This window comes from Arvicanthis niloticus, chromosome X (assembly GCF_011762505.2).
Source record: "Arvicanthis niloticus isolate mArvNil1 chromosome X, mArvNil1.pat.X, whole genome shotgun sequence".
Taxonomy (NCBI): Eukaryota; Metazoa; Chordata; class Mammalia; order Rodentia; family Muridae; genus Arvicanthis; species Arvicanthis niloticus.
The window spans coordinates 58,482,271-58,487,316 of record NC_047679.1 but is presented as its reverse complement, the minus strand read 5'-3'; the positions used below and the strand labels follow the sequence as shown (position 1 = coordinate 58,487,316).

The 5,046-nt window shown below is 43.6% G+C and overlaps 1 pseudogene; it reads right to left on the bottom strand.

Annotated features, from left to right (window-relative positions):
• Positions 1-467: 467 nt before the first annotated feature.
• Positions 468-2,081, bottom strand: LOC117694982 (EZH inhibitory protein pseudogene; annotated as a pseudogene).
• Between the last annotated feature and the right edge of the window lie 2,965 nt (positions 2,082-5,046).

The window sequence follows — 5,046 nt, the reverse complement described above, 5'->3', positions numbered from 1 at the left end:
GGTTTTTTGGTATTAGAGTAATACAGGCTTTATTGAAGAAATTTGAAAGTATTTCTTTTTTTAATTTGAGAGGTATTTATTGTTGATCTTTTTAAAAATAAAACAACACTTTTATTAAAATACTTAATTACAGAAAAACAACTTGGAAAACAAAACTCAGAGGCAAAAAAATAAAAACAAAAACCCCACCCAAACCTAATAACAAACAACCCAGGCTGTTTTAAAGATAAAGGGGGTACTGAATGGAACCAAAGTCCTTATAAGTGCTAGATAGTTGGGGTGAGGGGAACAGGGGACTTCAAAACTGCTTAGACTACTGGTGAATAGGTAGAAACCCTAGAAACCTTACAGATAATCACACAGCCAACAACGGATAAGTGCCTATTCCTTTTGTGAGTCTGGGAGAACTCTCACCATGAATTACAGCAAGGGTGGAGTGTGGGAGTAAGGGGCATCCCCTACACTTCCTATGCAGGAGGGTGAGGGGCAATCTCTATTTCTTCCTCTGACTCTCCAGAAGAGGAAGAATCAAGGTTATCCAGGTCAGGTATCAAGGCACGCCAAAGGGCACCAGGACTAGGACCAGAGTCAGAGCTTAAGTCACCTAATGAAGATGGGGAGCCCCGTTCTGGTGTCTTATTAAGGAAAGAAGGGGGACCTGAAACACAGGAGACATCCTCGTTGGAGGATGAGGAGGAAGAACTGGCACCTTCATTATACTGCCCAGGGAAAGGATAGTGCCTACCAGGAGGAGAAGGGGAAGAAGCCCGCATACGGACTGGGCGCCTTGGAGGAGAGCCTCTGGTTGCTAGCAAGGATCTCCTTGGAACTGCATGCCTAAAGGTGGAAAGGCTTGCTTGTGGCTGGCTGCTAGGGCCAGGTTCTGGCTCTGCCTCTCCCTCCAGCTCTGATTCTGGCTGTGATTCTGGCTCTGATTCTGATTCTGGCTCCGATTCCAACTCCGATTCTGGCTCTGGCTCTGATTCTGATTCGGGCTCCGGCTCCAGGTTCAGATCCATCTTTATTGTAAGGCTTCGTTGGTCGTCAGGGCCGAGACTGGATGCAATGTGTCTGCTTCTGCACTGTGTTTCATGGCTGCCTCTATCAGAACTGGACCCTGGGGTGTAGCTGTGAGGAGCAGGAACTCGTGGAGTGGCCCGAGGGCGTAAATTCCAGCGGATGTTGTAGGCTTCGGGGCCAACTTCAGGGTTGACTACAGATGTACTGCTATGACCACCAGATGTTACGACTCGTGAGCTTGAGCGGAGAACCCTGCCTTCAGGAGTCACACTGCCTTTGGGGTCAGGACCCCTGTGACAAAGTCCATCATCAGGAACCGGCAGAAGGGCCTGTTGACCGAGTTCCTGGCCAACAGGGGTGGAGTGGTCACGCCCATCACAGCTGGCCTTGGGTGCACGGCTGTGAGGGCCAGAAACAGTCGGACCGGCTTGGCTCAGGGCCTCAGGGGCTGGAGTAGACACATAGCGTGGCACGGTGCTGCTCCTGAGGGTAGGCCCTAGGGATTCTAGGCTCCCCACTGAAAATTCAAAATGGTGGCTGCTGCCAGGCTGAGAGCTCAGAGAAGATGGTGGCTGGGGTGTACCCGGCAACTCTAGAGCTTCCGGAAGCTGAAGCCCACCTGCACATTCGGTAGTTGGGTTTTCATTGGGCTGCTTCCTCTTTCTACTGCTCTTTGTTTGAGCCGGGGGCCCATCGCCGCCTTTCCTGCCTTCGACGCCTTTCCCGCCTTCGACGCCTTTCCCGCCTTCCGGGGTTTGGCCTACCTCTCTCTGGCTTCTCACCTTGGGCCTAAGACGTCCAAGTTCAATGTTTGGGCCACGGCCACCCTCAGGGTCGAAATGCTGATTCCTAGGCACAGAAAACAGCCCCAGCTGTCCACCAGTCATGGAGATGGCCTCGGCTGCTGCCATCGTTTCAACTCTGAGGCCCCGAGGCGCCCGGCCGGCCGCTGAGGTGCCACTGGGGCCTGGGAGAACCGAAGCAGAGGGAGCTTTACCTCGGGACCGGTCAGTGTCTCTACCTGCCTTCAGCACCTTCTCTGGGGGTGAGTTTGTGGCCATATCGGCCTAACGGCTTCTTACTGACTCGGAGAAACGGCTTCTCTGCGGCTTCGCACGGTGAAGTGGCTGCCTGACACCCAGCGAGGATGCTGAATAGAGACCGGATACAGACGGGGGGGGGGGGGGCTGACCGGATACCTATTGTTGATCTTTTAATGTCTGGTAAAATTCTGCTATAAATCTATCTGAATGTAGGCTTTTTGTTTTTATGCTTAAGTTCTTAAGCTCTTGTTGGCTTAACTTTAATGGTATGGACGAAACTCATCCATTTCTTTTTTAAACTCAGTGGAATATCTGTTGTAGTTTTGAGCTCATAGTAGATGTGAATGCCTACACAAGACCCGCACAAAATTAGGTGAATCAATATCTTACCATGCCTCATGGTTCCCTAGTCAACCCTGAAGGTTTATGTAGTTAATGTGAGAAAGATATTTTATCTGGTAAGGTATCCATGCTCCTGTAACCAATCTTAATGAAACTTATTGAGCCACACACTAAAAACAAGACAAAACAAAACAAAACAAAAAGCAAACAAAAAAACCATGAAAGTAGGCCAGGAACTAATTGGGAAGAGGAACAGAGTCACCAAGAGTGAGAGGAGGTATAAGAGAGAATAATGGGTGTAAATGTGATAGAAATATATTATGTATATTTGTAACATTGTCACAACAAAACCAAATTCTATGTATAATGAATATATTCTAATAAAATGAAAAATACTTAATAAACTTCACCGAGGAAATGAAATACCACCTAAGTGAATATTTGTATGCACCAAAGAAATTGAAGACATCCCTAGAAAATGGAGATACTATACTCACGGATTGGCAAAATTAATTTCATAAAATTAGCTTTATTATTAGGAGGAATCTATAGATTCAATGTTATTGCCACCCCTCCCCCAAATTACAATGACATTCTTTAACAACATAAAAAGAAATCCTAAAGCTCATAGAATAATAAAACTCCATGTTTCGATAAAGCACTACTAAACAAAAATCTAATGGTCAAGTTATCACAGTACCTGATTTCAAGTCATCTAATACAGTCATACTAATAAAAGCAGCATAGTACTAGAAAAAAATAGAAATATAGATTAATGGGATAGAAGACCCAGAAATAAACTCCTACAGCAAAAATCACATGGATTTTTACAAAAATGCAAAATAAAAATTGAAAAAGAGATAACTTCGTTCAAAAATAATCCTAAGAAAACTAGATATTTACCCATAGAAGAATGAAGGTGTCTTAGTTAGGGTTTTTATTGCTATAAAGAAACTCCATGACCAAGGCAACACTCAAAAAGGACAACATTTAATTGGGGATGGCTTACATATTCAGAGATTCAATCCATTATCATGGTTGGAAGCATGGCAGTGTTCAGGCAGGCATGGTGTTGGAGGGGCCAAGAGTTCTACATTTGCATCCGAGAAGACTGGCTTCCAGGCAGCTAGGAGGAGGGTCTCAAAGCCCAGGCCCACAGTAACACACTTTCTCCAGCAAGACACACCTACTCTAACAAGGACATACCACCTAATAGTGCCATTCCCCATGGGCCAAGCCTATTCAAACCATCACAGAAGGCAAATTTTTATCTCTTGCCTTGTACTAGAAAATCAATTCAAACTAGATCAAAGACTTGCATGAAATAGATGAAACTATAAAACTGTTAGAAACAATCATAGGAGAATTGGTTCAATATATAGAGATGTGCAGAGATTTTGAAAAAGACTTGGTAGCTCAGGAATAAAAATAATATGAATGCATGAAATAAAAAGTTATTCATAAAGCAGAAAAAACATAATAAAGATAGCCTACAGAATGGGAGAAAGCTTTTGATAGCTATATTTGTGGCAGAGATTAATATCTAGAATATTTAAAGCACACAATCCAATCAATAAACAAACTAATGAAATGATACTTCTTAAAGATTAAGTAAAATGGCTTACCACTGCTTATCTAAATTGACAAGGCATAGAACTATCTCTTAAGTATTTTTATTTATACACATAGACAAATCTAATCTCAGACTTCCAAAGAGAAGCTCCTCTCCAGTGAATGGCACTGAATGCAGAGACTCATAATTGCTCAAGATTGTTTCTCAGCTCCAAACAAGATATTTACAGCATACTCTTTAAAGCTTAGGGAACATTGAAGAAGACAGGGCTTTCTGTGAGGCCACATAAGTACCAGGGACCCAGGCCATGATAGTACTGGGGACCCCAGAGGCAAGGTTAGCACCCAAAATTTCAGAAGCTATGCAGGCCACAAAAACTTCAGGGGAGACACCCTATTGGACCTAAAGACTTTCTGGTCACCAGAACCCTAGGCAATTCAGACCAGAGGACAGAAAGGAAACAGAAACCAAGGTGGGGTGGACATGAAAACACCCATCCATCCAAAAAAGATAAACTCAGAAATCAGCATTTAAACCTATAATAACTGCAGAAACCAGATGGCTAATGGTCAGCATAAGAGCACAACCAACAATTAACAGTCAAAGCAACATGGCCCTACCAGAGCCCAGCTATCCTACTACAGCAAGCCCTGGATATTCCAACACAGCTGAAGCACAAGAAATGGATTGCAGACAGGAATGTGACATAAGGCTAGAACAAAGAAGTAACTTCAGGCAGAAATCTAAATTCTAGGCTACAACAAAGAAGTAATTACAGGCAGGAATCTAAATCTTAAGCTAGAACAAGGAAGTAGGCTTCAGACATGAAAACAACTTTGGGCTAGGACAGGGAAGTAGGCTCAGATACTTTGGTCATCCTGATAAGCCCTTAGAAATAGTGATCACAGGAGTGATCATGGGACTCTGTTTATTGTCCTGTGTGTTCTTTGGCAATATTTGTGTATTGTCTTGCTTGTTCCTCGACTATTTGCATCTATCTTATTGCTAGTTTCTCAAACTAGAACTGACCTTAATACTTGCATGTAATTTAAATGTTACAAAAGCAAA